Below are 15,570 nucleotides of genomic sequence, written 5' to 3' on the forward strand. Positions count from 1 at the left end.
TTCTTGAACCACTGTTACACTCAAAATAGAAGGGATGATTATTCCTCCCACTTGAGTTTCATGGGGGAAAATGTGAAATTATTATTAAGGGCTGTATCTGATATCATGTGAGTAGACTTCCACTAGTGCAGTGGGATTCCCCCCATCCTCTTCTCCCCTCTGCAACTCCCCATATGTGCCCCAAATTGGGGGTAGGGAGCAGGGAGGGAAAATCTGCATTGGATCCAATCCTAAAGCTGCAATCAGATGCACACTTACCCAAGAGCAAGTCCTATTGAACACAGTGGGACTTGTTGCAGAGTACACATCTGCAGGATCAGGCTGATTGCCTCTACAACTCAAGGGAGAGACTGGAGAGATGCCTGAATATTTCTGCTTTTGTGGTGGTTATTTGTTTGAACTTGAAGTCTGGTCAGCACTTACAGCAGAATAAGGTCAAATCCTGAAGCGGTAGAACAGACTGCCACTTGAATCCAGATTATGGGTCGTGGTGTTATTTTTGCATATTCCTCCACCTGAACAAAAAATCTCTCAAGTTTTAAAACAGGAGTGGGGATACTTGAAACATGTGCGATCACTTTGTTTTTTACTTGAACCTTGAGATCCACCAGCTTCAATCAGGTGCAAAATACATAAACTTGGGACTAACTAATTCTGGGCCCAGGAGTTTGTTTTGAGTCCCATAACTGAATGCTACTCACAGTCCTTCCACACACAAAAACACTTTTGGTTACTTCCCACCCTCCCAATGATTCTTCAGTCCAGCAGTATAATTTTGGGCAGGGGAAGAGTCATTTTGTTGTTCTACCTACCTCTGCCCTACACAAACCCCTTACATGTCTCCCTCCTGTTACCAACTGTCTCTGGAAGCAGCAGCCAGGTACCTCTCCATCATGCCCAGGCCCAGCTCCAGCTGAGAGCCCCCTCCCTCCTGCTACCAACTGTCACTGCAGAGGCCACCAGTGAGGGAGGAAGCAGCAGCCAGGTACCTCTCCATCATGCCTGGGCCCAGCTCCAGCTGAGAGCCCCCTCCCTCCTGCTACCAACTGTCACTGCTGAACTTTTCAACTAAGAATCTAGTGCCTGAATTTGCTTTCCTTTTTTTCTCCCTCCCAATCCCCCTTTCCTTTTGTGTCATGTTTTTTAGATTGTAAGCAATATGTTTGTAAGCTGCCTTGAGAGCCTTTTTGGCTAAAGGGTGGGATAAAAATGCTAAAATAAATAAAAAATAAATATCTTCTTGCTTTCTGATGTGCTAATAAGCTTCTTGCAGGGCTGGGAGTATTTAACTACTCGCCCAGTCTGAATTGGTGTAGTCTGTCTCTAAACTCTACCACCCATTCTGATGCATATATAGCAGGTGGCTTCAGTCTGGTTTGGGTGTCTAAAGGCACAATCCTAAACATGCACAATCCTAAATGCCTGTAAAAGCAGGCAGGGGGGATACGGAAAGCATTCTGAGTTGCACCAAATATTCATAAGCGCAAAGGAGGTAGTTAAAGAACTTGGGTGGAGGGACAAAAGGACATTGCCTCTGCATCTTTTGTTAACCAGCAAACAAGCCCAGCTTTTTCTGCACTACCAAACCTCCTCACTCTTGTATTCCATCCATGAGGTCATGTAGTTGTTTGTTTAGGCAAGAGCAATTATTCTTCACAGTTGATGCACTTGATCAGTACTGTATAGCCGGGAGAGGGGAGGGGCTGTTAAAAGGTATGTTTACTTAGCATTAAAATCCATTTTACTTCAATAGCGCGCCTAAGATTACTCCCCGGGCCTTAGGCGACAGTTATAAACAAACTCGCTAGGAACTGAATGCCACTGAAGTCTTTGGGGCTTACTCTGAACAAACACGGTTTGGATCGTGCTGCAAGGAGACTAAAAAGTAGATCGAAAACTCGTGAGTAAACTGGGTCTGAATCTGGCTAAAATCTCAAATAATTAGAGCCCGCTAATTATTTGACCCTCACCGACCCCCGACCACTGACTACAATTCTCTGCTCGCAATTAATAAGCCTAAACTCATTCACTTAGAAACAAGTTTCCCGGTTCCCCACGGCCCCCGGGGGTTGTATTTATACTCCGGGCAATGTGCTTTGGATGAAGGCATTACTCCGGAATTACCCTGGTTCCACGGGTAGGCCTACTCCAGAGCGCAGGAGGTTGGAGTTTGAAGTCTTGGTTATTTTATAGGGTGTAGATTTCCTTCCTCAGTGGCGCATTGATCGGCCCACGAACGGTCTCCTCCGGGGCCGATCCACTTCGGGAACACCCTCCAGAATCAGTTGCCACTGGAGACAGCGGGACTACTTGAGAGTAAGCGCCCCTCTCGCCACCTACGAACCAAGCGATCGGGGTGATTTTGCAGCCCGATCCGGTGCATGCTTACACAGAAGTAAGCCCCATTGAGTTAATGGCGGCAGCAGTCCGCAGCATGCCGTGCTCCAAAGACTCCGCTCCTCGGACTCCTCCTTCCTCAACCCGGTGGCCTCCAGATAAGTTGGACTGCAGTTCCCATCATTCCCGGCCATGGCTGGCTGGGGATTGTGGACATTGCAGTCCAACAGTACCGGAGGGCACCAGGCTGGACTAAGGCTAGGGAAGAAGAATGCGACCTGAAATGTTGCTTGGATTTAAAGAGTGACATGCAATCGCCACTACCACCAGCAAAGAGCAGAAGGCCTGTATTTAGGACACATTCTTAAAGGGAATCCAGCACTGGAGGGTGGTGGCTTCGATTTCGGTGGAGCTATGAATCCATTCCGGGTTTCAGTCAGAACCAGTCAGAACTTTAAAGGAGCTATCCAGGGTGCTGAACCTAGGGTGGGCCTCGGGTTCAGCACCATGGACAGCTCCTTTAGAGTTCTGGCTGGTTCTGACTGAACCCCCGAATGGAATAACAGCCCTACCGAAATTGGAGCTACCAGCTTCCCCTGGACCCCAGGAAGACTCATTCGAAGTGAAGCTCCCCATTTAAGCCTTCCCGAACAGCCTGCCTGCCTGATCCCCTCCATGCACTTACAGGGACATTGGTTGAACCTAACTCTTCTTGGGTTTTTTTTCTCTCGAGTAAAAGAGATGTATGTTTTAGGATGACAAGGGTGCATTTTGGAAGGATGTGCTGTTGAAATCCATTGGAACCGAGACTTGGTCATAGGTAGGGGAGGCCCATTGAGATTTAAATTAGACTGACTCCAGCCCCTTTGATTTCAATAAATTGTCTCTAAGAATGACAAAGTCTGGATCCCACCTAATGGGATTTACCTGCTCATAAGGCATCCTCCTAAACATAGTTAGTATGTGGGTACCAGCGGCCTTTGCCTTTAGATTGCAGTCTTGGAGCAAAATCCAACATAAATCCAACTTAGAGTGGACCTATTTGGTCTGTTCAGACAAAACGCTAAGCCATGATTAGGCTACTAAACCTTTTGCAGCAAATGGTTAGTGAACGTGTTTAAACCGTGGTTATGTATCCCCCATGGTTAGGAATGTTTCACACTACAAGCTAAGCCATAATGTTTAGCTCAAAACACTTAACCATCATGCTTTAGCATGTTGTCAGAAAAGGGCCATTGAAATGAATGGGATTTCAGTTAGTCATGACTAACTGAAATCTCATTCCTTTCAATAGATCTACTCTAAGTGGGGACTTATGTTGAATTTTGCCCTTGAGTGATGCCTACTAAGAGCCACTGAACACAGTAGGGCTTCCTGCTGCAGAAACAGACTGAGATGAGGTTGCTAACTATTACCTAGTAATTATATAGCTGACAGCGAAATCCTGTACGTGTCTGCTTAGAAGTCCCATTGAGTTTAATGGCACTTACTCTCGGGTAAGTGGGAGTAGGAGTGTAGCTTTAATATCTTTACAGACAGGGCTGCCCACTCCTCTGATTCCAAATGACCATCCTTGGTTCTCTTAATAGCTGGAGGGTCATCTTCTAGGCGAATCCGTCTTCTGTTGCCACCATAGCTTCCTGGGACAGCGATAGCAAGGCCACCGTGATCAAGACCTGCCTCAGCAGGAGGATGATAAAGCAGCCAGCAGGCTTTTTTCTTTCTCTTGGCAATTAATGGGAGGGCGCTCTCTTTAATCTAGAAATTCAGAGTTGATTTGGGAACAGTGTGATCCTATTATGATGTTAGGGCCTGATCGAGGCAAAGGCAAGCATTTGAGATGCAATCCTAAACTATTTTATTGTTTTACTCTGTACAGCGCCATGTACACTGATGGTGCTAAATAAAGAAATAATAATAACAACAACAACTCAGAAGTAAATCCTGTTGAGTCAAATGGGATTTACTCCCAGTATATTGTTATAGGATTGCAGCGATAAAGTACTCTTGATTGAAATTTCACTTAAGCATGTGTCCAAATCTCTCCAGTATAAATCAATGGGACTTAAAAACGATGAACTTTGTCTGAACTGGAGCTTTATTTCTTACAACTTTTTCACACACACACACACACACTTCGCTTTGTAACGTCAATCTTGTTCATCCTCTCCACGGTGGAACGGATTAGGCGATTATGCCCATTTTATACACAGGAAACTGAGCCTGAGGAACAAGTGACACGCCCAAGGCGGATTCGAAAATACGAAATGCCGGAGAACGGTAGTGGGGGGGACACTCTAGTGCCAATTACTACTTCATCAAGGACATATTTCTGTGTAAGCAACTCCTAAGGGTTGAAATGAGTTGCCTTCCAGTGAATGACTTAAGGCTGCAATAGCACCATTGAACTTAGAGGAACCTACTTCTGGTAAATATATTTAGGATTGAACAAGCGTGTTTACACTGCAGTCCTCTAAACAAGATTATGAGAAATCAGTTCCACTGAAATAAATGTGACTTAGGTTGGATACAGATAAGGATTTAGCCATACCTGTTACCACATTTCTGCATCTGATGGGTAGTAACATTCTTTCTGTCGCATGGCAGGATGTTAAAAGGGGCTGATTCAGATATACAGGTCCCTTCAATGGATGACTCTCCCCTACCTAGATGTGGTGAAGTTACTGAAATTACTGGTGGCTCCAATGTCAGTCGGGCTGTGAATCTACTCTGTGTCTCAGTCCGTAGCTAGACCTAAGGTTTATCCCAGGATTGTCCTGAGGTAAAACCTGTTAATCTAAGTGCCACACAGGGCATCCGGCGCTCAGGCAGGGACGAACCTGGGAAGACCCTGGAATAAACCTTAGGTCTAGCTACGGCCTCAGTTAAAACCAGCTGGTTCTGACTGAAACCCAGGACAAATTTACAAACCCAGGACAAAAAAAAAAGTCACATTGATTAATTCTGGTTGCAGATTAACCCTGTGCATGCTTCCTCATAAGTAACTCCCTGTTTGCTCAATGGTGCTGCCTCCCAAGTCCGTGCACGAAATTTGGAAGCTTATCCCTGACTGGCGCCTACTCTGCAGGTGAAAATGTAAGCCTGCCTAAGATAGCAGCCTGCAGTGCTAGCCCAAGGCTAGGCTATCAATGGCTACTGTCCTAATGGCTATGTGCTTCCTCCAAGATCAGACGCAATATGCCCATGTAGTACACCAGTTGTTGGAGAACACGGGCAAGAGGGTACTGCTGCACTTGCGTTCTGCTTGTGGATTCCTAGTCGACAGCTGTGTGAACAGAATGCTGGACTAGGTGGACCCTTGGTGGTCTGATCCAGCAGGGCTCTTCTTATGTTCTAGGCACGTTTACTCGGAAGTAAGTCCCAGTGATGTCAATGAGGCTTGATCCGTGAAAATGTGTGCATAGGACTTCCAGACCAATAGCCGACTAGCTAGCCATGATAGCAAAGGGTTGTAGCCAATGTTAGTCTAACTGAAGTCCCGTTCATTTCAATGGGTCTACTCTAACTAGGACTAACGTTGGATAGAACCCAAAGAGTCTTGTGGCATCTTAAAAGTTAACGTATTTGTTGACAGTAGAGACTGGTGGGTCTGATTTCGGTGGGACTGTGGATCCATTCTGGGTCTCATTCAGAACCAGTAGCTTCTTTAGTGTTCAGGCTGGTTCTGACTGAAACCCAGAATGGATTCACAGCCCCACCGAAATTGGAGTCACCAGCTTCCGCTGTTCGTTGTGGCATAACTACATAGGATTGCAATTTGGAACGAACAACAGCAGTCGACTCCCGATGGGATCCGCATCTTGAGAATAGCGGCCTCGTTCATCTAACCCAAGAACCAAGAGAAAACGACGCCATTCTCTCTTATTTCCCCCTGATGGTCGCCTGGGCACAGCCGACTACCTTCCCTTCAAAGGTGGCAAATTCGATAGGCGTTGGCTCGATACGCAACTGCTGTTTTTTCCACCTGCTGGCCAATTTGCCTTCCAAGTGAGCTGCTCCAGCCTCTGCGACAGGAACCCAGCTCTCTTTACGGTTATTGACCGCCGGATCGCTTTGCTCCTGGGCCTGCGAGTGAAATTGACAAGGCAATTGACAAGGCCTTGGAATGGAAAAGCGCAAGCGAATAGGCCCATCTCTCTGTCTCAGGTCCGGTGAGAACGGACCAGAAAGTACAAGGAACAGGGCCTTTTCTGTGGTGGCACAAAAAATAACAGAGAGACCCCGGATTCCTCCTTTGTGTGTTTTTAGGCAGCCTTTGAAGACCCTTAAAAAAAATAATCAGCAAGCGTTTAGGATACAATCCTGTGCATGTTTAGACAGACACCCCACCCCCCAAAACCCAACAACCTCAAACTCCCAGCATTTCCCAGCCAGCCCTTCCGGCTAAAGAATGTCAGGAGCTGCAGGACTCTTTTTTTCCAGTCTAAACATGTATAGGGCTGTGCAGGTATGATCTGCTGCTTTTAGAGACTGCTCTCCTTTTAATAGATATCTGGCGTCTTGGGCTGCGATTGTTTTGGTTTTAATAATTCTCATATTTTGCTCGAATTATGAGAGTGGGTGGGAAAGAGAAAGGGAACCCATAACTCCCAAATTTTAGACAAATCATGCCCCCCCCCCGTTCCTACGGGAGGCAAATAAAAAAAGGAAGATAGCAAGAAGTCACACACACACCCTTGGTCCCCACTGTAATCTGAGAGCATTGGAAAGATGCAATAGTTTTATTTTATGTAATCCGCTTTGTTAACAGGAAAAAGGGGGGGTATGCAAATTCAAATGAATGAATGCTGTTGTTTTCTTGCATGCTGAAAAGCCTTCTCTCAAAAGAGAAAAATCCAAACCAGAATACCAGCCCCTTTTCTCCACGATCATTATTTTAAAATTCCAAAATTAAATGCTCTAAGGATATCCTGACATGAGGAGAAAAGCCAGCAGGCTCCGCAGCGGCCGGATTGGGACAAGAGCGTGTGACCAAACCATCGGAACCGTTCTTGCATATTCGGCGGAATGAAGTGGTGGAACTGAATTGGTGCAAGCTGGGATCGTACCACTTCAGATCGCAGGTGAGGGGTGGTGGTGCTGATGATATGATGAGAATAACACCACCACCACCACCCCGGGTAGGGAGCAGTCTACATTTCGTAAATTAGTAGAGTTCGAAGTGATTTGTTTTGTGTGGGTGTTTCGATGCCGGGGAGTATTTAGAAAAGAACTACCCCCTACACACTTCTGAAGTGGTACAGTCCAGAATTTGTCCGTCTTATTCTGCCTCGTGTGTCGAATTTATCATGCGTGAAGTGGTGTGTGTGTGTGTCACACCTTACTCTTTAGCTACTCTGACTGAGGCGTGTAGTGGAGTGCTTTCAAGAGTTAAGGTGTCCTGATTTGACGCGGAGGTTTGGGTGTTCATTATTGCCATCAAATTGTTATTATCCCCGTATATATGGTCACCAGTGTACGTAACCCAGTTGTTTCCTTTCACTCCATGTAGACGGCCACCACGGATCTGCTCTCAAAATCGAAGAGTAGGTAAAACACTGTGAGTGTGTGTCTTTCTGAGTTGCTTGGGGGGTGATTTAAACCCAGCACTACACACACACACACACACACACAACCACCGATTGCGACCAGTAGGCACAAATGTAGACGACGCTAACGCTCCCTTCATCTCCGGCGTTGAAATAAATCAGTCAAAAGTGCTGGGTCCCAGCTGAATTTTGCCTATTTTCCCCCACCCCTTTTAAACAATGAAATATTGTGACGGTTGTGATCAAACACGGCTATTGGGCGGGATATAAATGTAGTAAATAAATAAATAAAGCTTAAAACATACTAAACGCTTTAAGGAAAGGATAACATAAAAAGATAACTTTCCCTGTTTAAGAGGTTCCCCAAGAAATATGCCCCCCCCCCGGTTTCTCCTCATATTTTATATATTCTCCGGGTTTGTTTAAACTTTTATCACAAATCTAAACCAATTCATCATTTCGTCTGTAAGAAATGGAGCCGATCACCCAGAATTTATCTTGAGGTGGGGCTTAAAAGGAGACCAATTTTTAACAGGAGCTAAAGACACAGGAGAGAAGACACAGCGCCCCTCAATATGGACCAGTGATCAGGCGCCCACCAACCTTCCCGTCTGTACAGAAAACCACGCTTTTCCTGAATGAACAAGATCAGGTGGTCATAAACACGTTCCTTTGGGAATCTCATTTATTTCCATGTCAGTACTGCATATCTGAATGGAATCGAACTTCCACCTAAGCCTTCCGAGCTGCAATCCTAAGCATTCCTACTCAGAAGTAGGTCCTACTGAGCTCAATTGGACTTACTCCCAGGTAAGTGTGTACAGGATTGCTGATTTAGGGTCGGAATACGTGTAAATAAACGGCTAACGGACAATCGACCGGGAAGTTCACCTGCGGAAGCAGCCCGAGTGTAATGAATGTCAGCTGCGCCAAAGCATTCTAGGGGGGCTTGCGCAGGAGATCTTCCCCAGTGGACGGTGCGGCGACTTTTTAAACGCTGGAGAGCAAGCCTTGGATTTACGCCTGTGTAACTTAATAGTGGGTAGGTTCTGCTTCTGTGTGCACGCCTCTAGAAAGGGGAACGACACCCCAGGTCTTTCCAAAGTGACTTCTTACCGCGATTATATTTCTCTCCTGTTGTTTTTCGCCTCAGTGGACTGATTTAGCAGGGGCGTTGCTGTCGCCCTAAAGAAAGAGTGAATCCAGTTTATACAGGCACCTGATTCTCTGTTAACGGAGTTAAGATGGGACTCGCTTTTGGATATGAACCCAGGTCTGATTTGGTTTTTACTTGCGGGAGGAATAATCCTGTGACAGTTGTAAGTTGCCTTCTAGTTGGCCAGGCGCCGGTCTCTTCCACGCATCCGGAGATCAGATCAGATCAGATCAAATTGAAGACAGAAAGAAAGAAAGAGAGAGGCGGGAAGGGGGGGGGGAATTGCTTTGATTTAGTGGGAAGACTTTAGACATCCCATAGCTAGATCTCAGTCCTGGCAAACCGGAGGAAGGCTGCGCGCGGAAGGCAACGTCTTCTCTCGATCCGTCGATCATTGGCAGGGACGGAGGGAGGGCCGCGGGGGCGGGCTGGGGGGGGGAGCGCTTGTCACTTTCATTCATCCTTCTTTCCCGGTCGCGCTCTTGGCTCCATCACTTTCCTTTGCCACAAGGTCCCTCGTAATGCCTCACCTGATCATGGATGAGTTGTTAATCAGGAAGATCCCGCAGCTTTGCTAACGTCGGCAGGTAGGCGCTCAGGGTTTTTTTCCCCATGTCTATTTCCATTTTTTTGTTTTCGTTTTTAATTTGCTGGTGACATCATCATCATCACCATCATCATCACCATCATCACCATCATTATCTTTTTAAAACGGGATAGTAAAACAAAAACAAAAAACCCAAACAAAAACAAAACAAGGAATTGGTAAGAGGTCAGAGGTTAGAAATTCGCGTCAGTCTAATATGGAGGTGTGGCAGAAATTGTGAGAGAGGCAGAAAGCGCTCGCGGGAGGGGCAGTGGAGAATCTCTCCCCGCCCCTCCCCCCAGCCCTGAGTTTGTTTATTTTAATTAACACAGGGATCCTTTGCTAGAAACAACAAGGACCAATCTCCATCTCCTGGTTACATCACCACCATCACTACTCATCCTAAACCCATCCCCATCTTTACTCAATAAGGAGGAACCAGTTTTTGTTTTTGTTTTTTAGGAGGGGACGCAAATTAAATATCCCCTTCCTTCTCTCTTAAGGTAAGACGCTGCCTGGCTTTTTGCTAAATCTCAGGTTGATGACGACAATGATGATAATGATGATGATGATGATAATAAGTTCCCCATGTATATTCCCATTTGAAGCGTGAATATGTGAGTGGTTTTCCCTCCCCTTCTCTCTCCCACCCCCCCACCCTTAATCTGGACAAGACTGAGTCGCTATGCAGTATAGAAGGAACCTGGTGGGTGGGTGGGTTCTTCTCCCAGGGAAAGGCTCTTTTCGGATTTTGCATCTGGGTTTGCAAAAACAACCACAGAAATTAAACAACACCCCCGCCCGTCCTTTGCAAGGTGGAGTTTCATGATTGGGTTCGATGGCTTTTTCTCTGCTGTCCTTCTCCATCCTATCTCGGGTCGCTCACTTCTTCTGGCCGCTCCTCTCGCTCGCCTGGCAGAGAGGTCGTGTGAATCCATTGCAGAGGTCTCGCCCGGCTCATTGGCCGGCACGCGGGTTGCGCGCTTCGCCCCTCTTGAATACCCTGTAGCGCTAGACCGCGCGCGCGCGCGCGCGTGTCCCCCCACCCCACCCCCAACACCCACCCCATCCCACCCACCCTTTCTGGTGTCTCTCTCTTTTCCGGCTGCGTGATGGAAACGGGATCGCGCCGCCTAAACAAACCCCCGCATCGGTGTACGGTGGGAGCCGACTCATCTTCACATGATCGCCGCTTTGCTCAAAACCCTCGAGCGGACGGGGAGGGAAAGGAAGACGTTTGAGTCTCAGGCTTTGTCTGCCCACGTTGCCATCTTCGGCTTGTTTGTTTGAGTTTCTTCTTGCTGCTGGTAGTGGTTCTCCCAGGATGAAAGAGGTCTCGCCTGGGAAGTGCCCCCCACCTCCCACCCCCAAATACCGGTCCTTAAGACAGCCGGAGGCAGCAGACAGCCGAGGGACGCGCAGGCGGGCGGCCGGGAGATGAAATTGACCAGCGTCCCTCATTCGAAAGCAGGCGGAAGTTGCGGGTGGGATTCCGATCGAAAAGCAGAAACAGATCTCAGGAGGGTGGTTTTTACTGGGTTTCCCGTGTTTAAATCGTGTGTGTGTGTGTGTGTGTGTGTGTGTGTGTGTGAGTGAGTGAGAGAGAGAGAGAGAGAGAGAGAGAGAGAGAGAGAGAGAGAGAGAGAGAGAGAGAGAGGTGGGGGTGAGACTCAAAAGGCTATTACTAAAACAATCCTGCTCCTCCTTGGTCCTTTCTTTGTGGCTTAAAATATACGCGTAGGTTGGGTTTTAAACGCGACCCGCCAAACTTCTGTAGTCCCATCGATTTCAAAGGGAAAGGTCTGAACACGTGTTGAGTGGAATCCATGGGAGCGCTACCTTTGGCTGGACCAGGTGCACCTCTGTCTCTCTCAGTACTTCCCAAGGTCCCACAGACATTCAGAGCGCGACCCTACCCGCCCTGACTTGAGAGTAAGCGCCACTGAAGACTCTGGGAGCTCCTTCCTCTAAACAAGCATTGAATTGGGCAGTTTTCGCCATCATCATCAACATCATCATTCATCATTCATCATCATCATCACACTTTCGAGTCAAGATGGTTGGGCTCGGGCTTGCCCAGGGAGGTGGCTGCGTTTCGTCTCCCGCTCTGGAGGCCCCAAACAGCGGCTCTAATGTTCAAACCTGTTCCCTCGGGCAGAGAAGAAGAGCTGGAAGCTGGCATCTTTTGAAGCGAAGGGCGTGGGGGAAAGACGAAGAAGATGACATTATTATTATTATTGATGATGATGATGATGATTTCCTGGAAAGAAATACGGGAAGGCATGGCCCTGTTTACGTGCAGGAAGGTGTATAAATGCTCGCTCACCCTTAGGGGTCTCATGCGCTCAGACAGACAGACACCCTTTCGGCGTCCCCGCCGAGCTATTAAACCCGAGCTGGGCCACTTTCAATTAAGAGACCGAAAGGGAGAGGCTAGCAAAGCGATTAGCTTTCTCTGCTGCCCGCTTTCCTCCCACGGACCGCCGCGCTTCCTCCCCCCCCTCCTCCCCCTTCCTCTGTCTAATTATTTTTTGTCAGCTATTAATCCGCACGTGGATACTTTGTCCTGGAGCCAAAGGCGGGGAGCCCCCTTCACGCTGTAATAGGCTTTAGACCGTCGCCCGTGGCTGAACGGGGACCGTCTCCTCTCTTCTCCTCTCTCGAGAATCGCTGGGATAAAACCTCCCTCCCGAGCAAACCCCTCGCTTCTGCCAAAGCTGGGCTTCCTTGCAGGCTCTCCGCCAAGGGATTTGTCCCCGGGCTCGGTCGCCAGACCAGCCACCGGGAAGGCGTTTACCTGGGATTAGCTCTCTCCCAAGCCCTCCCAGCCGCCGCCACCTCACCTTGAACCGCAGAGGGCCCCATCTGGACCTAGGGCGATCGCCCAGCACCGTCGCGTGAAAGCGACTAGCCCAACAGTAGTATAGGTGAAGTATAGCATACAGCACATGCCCTACTATATAGTAAAGTGGTAGTAGCTGTACTACTGCTGCTACTTTTACTACTAGTAGTAGTAGTGATAATAACCCGCAGGACTGGGCAGAATCATTCTCATCGTGCAGGCAGCCTGTGCTCAGCGCTTTAGGGGAAGGGGCTTCACGCAGAGGAGCTCAATCTTTGTCGGCATCCACAAACCCGTTTCCTCTGCCGGCCGGCCTTAGTGAGAGGGGCTTCTTTCCAAAACCAGACACGGCCCAAGACCGGTCCCTACGGGTCCACAAGCAAGAATTCCGAGATCAGCCGCTAGATTTCGCTGTCCATGGCCTAGAGAATCGTCTCACCCCACCCGTTCCCAACAGCATCTCGCCCCCTGGGATCTGGTATTCTGCGGGTTCTCCCTCTGTGGCGGAGGGTCCTTCGCCCAGCGCCCCCTCCAGCTCTCCTGCAAGGCAAGCGGCAGCTCCCGTGCCTGCCCAGGAGGACAAGGAGCGGTCAGGCAAGGCGGCCGAAGGAGGTTTCCTCGGACGGGGCCCTGGGAAACTCGCTGCCTGTCTGCGGGAGACGTCTGAACCGCCGGCTCTCTCTGGGGAAGGCCTGGAGGGGACCGGCGAACAGCACCCGCCTGGAGGCCTCGCACTTTACCTGCGAGGAAGCCCACTTCCGAGTAGGGACACAGGAGGCGCAAAAGCGCACAGGATCACGCTGCGCGCAAGACTCCCAGGCGCCCTGAAACCCAGGGGGAATGGCTTCCCACCCAACGGGTCCAGAGTGGGATCGAGTTAAGATCCCCTGCTGAGGGGAAGCCCGGGCTGACGGATCAGAGAAAGCAAGGGATTGCTGTTGCGGGGCTGATGGTTCGCATTTCCGTCCCGCCCTTCCTGCACCGAAGCGGTGCGGATGAGATTTCCTCATTTGATCCTCACAACGACCCTGAGAGGTAGGCCGTCGGAAGGATCGGGCCCCTGAGGACATTGCCTCCTCCCTAGATAAAGCTTAATCTGGCCTTCCCCAACCTGTCGCCCTCTAGAAGTCTTGGAGTGCAATTGCCACCATCCCCAGCCATACCATTCAGGGAATGATGGAAGTTGTCATCCCAAACATCTGGAAGGCGACAGATTGGAAGAGACTGGATTAACACCTAACGATGCAATTCTTCGATTTCAGGACTCTAATTTAATTGTTGTTGGTTTCTTTATGAATGAAAGTGTGTGTGTGGGGGGGGGGGTTTAGCTATATTATCATTTCCCTCCCTTTCACTTTCCCCCATTACGAGGGGTGGAGGGTGGGGGTCGAATTTTAGCACACGATCCAGACAAAGTGCAGCGCCTTGAAGTTCCAAATGTTTTAACCGTGCGGTTTTAACCTAACCTCCCCACCCCATGGCATCAATAGGGCTTTTAAGCGCTCTGGTTTGATCTTAGATTGGGAGCCCCTCGCTGCCAGGGACCATCTTTTGAATCAAAACCAAAGAACTGCAGCTTCAGGAACGGCCCAGCAATTTATATATTTATTTATTTATTGCTATGCAACTATAATCTTCCCCTTTTTCTTCTTCTGCTGCTGAACTGACCGAAAAGAGGTGAAGAGTGAAAAGCGCTCTGTGTGTGGGGGGGGGGGGGGGAGGGCATTTCCAACTTTGATTCCCTTGCCCAGGAGGAAAAACAAGAGACATTTGAAGTCTGGCGGGACAGGTAAATGGCTTCTAGATCTACACCTTGGGCCAAATGCCCTTTGCCAGCAAAGGAAGACGCTCGGGATCAGGCCCTCAGAAGCTGCTAGTCATGATGGCTACAGGTTGCCTCCAGTGGAGTCAGGGTGCTCAGGTCCCATTGGGCCAGTTGGAGGGCCACGGAGTGAGCAGAATGCTGGACTAGATGGGCCAGATCCGCCACGGCTTTGAGACTGAGGGGCAGAATTGTGAAATGAGGTTGGGGGGGAGCCCCCTGGAGAGAGGTCACTTTTGGACCATTCTCCCTAACTGCTAGGAAGAAAACAAGCCTAGAGAAACAGGGCCACCACCGCACTTCTTCACTTCAGGAGGGATGGGCTGCAGTCAGCTTGGCTTATATGGGGGGAAGGGCCCCCCCTCTCTCGTCCCCTCCCCTCAATACTCCAATACTCGTGGTAGGGCGTCCCTGGCCAGGGCTTGCTGCTCACATGGGCTGGTTGATTTCAGGAGGCCTTCTAGTCACTCAGCCTTGCCCACGGGATCTTCGTGTATCCAGGAGTCTTTTCTCCCCCTCCCACTCTATAGCATGGAGGATGTATTTGCTTCTCTTGGTCTGTCTTCCACTACACAGCCAGGCGGCCACGAGAGAGACTGGGCTGCATGGAGTTCCATCGGGGCAGGGGACTGACTCCGGTTAAAAATCTAAGACTGGGCATGCTGGGGGCAGGTCAAGTCCCATCCTAGCCTAGTAGCCTGTTTCCAACGGTGGTTAGCCAGTGGCCTCTGGCTGTTCTTTGTCATCATCGTACTACTTCAACAATTATACTTGTTAGTTTATTTTTAAAAGTTTGTTCATCCTAAGAAAGCTCTCTTGCATCTGGTCTAACGGCCTCCGTGAAAGGGCCCTCTTGATTTCCGATCACCGGCTTCTCCCATTATAGTCCATACAAATGAAGCCACAGTAATGTATTTGTCGCTGAAGTGTTTTTTTTTTTAAAGTATATATCAACTTTCTGTTAAAAACAACAACAACAGTGCCCAAGGTGGTTTATAGATAATGGATTATAAAATCAACTGAACCATAAAAGTTTTCTCCCCTCCCCCCCGCGAAAGAAATTTCTTACAACGCTGATCTATTGAAATATCTATTATTATTATTATTATTATTATTATTATTATTATTATTAGTAGTAGTAGTAGTAGTAGTAGTTTGAAAAGGAATCTAAAACAACAAAGGTGTGGCTTTTCCCTCTACTAAACTTCATTGGTCTTAAAGGCAAAATCCAAACCATAAAGCCACCTCTGGCCCCTCGCTCCACCAAATCCAATTCAC

This window comes from Elgaria multicarinata, chromosome 1 (assembly GCF_023053635.1).
Source record: "Elgaria multicarinata webbii isolate HBS135686 ecotype San Diego chromosome 1, rElgMul1.1.pri, whole genome shotgun sequence".
NCBI classification, from domain to species: domain Eukaryota; kingdom Metazoa; phylum Chordata; class Lepidosauria; order Squamata; family Anguidae; genus Elgaria; species Elgaria multicarinata.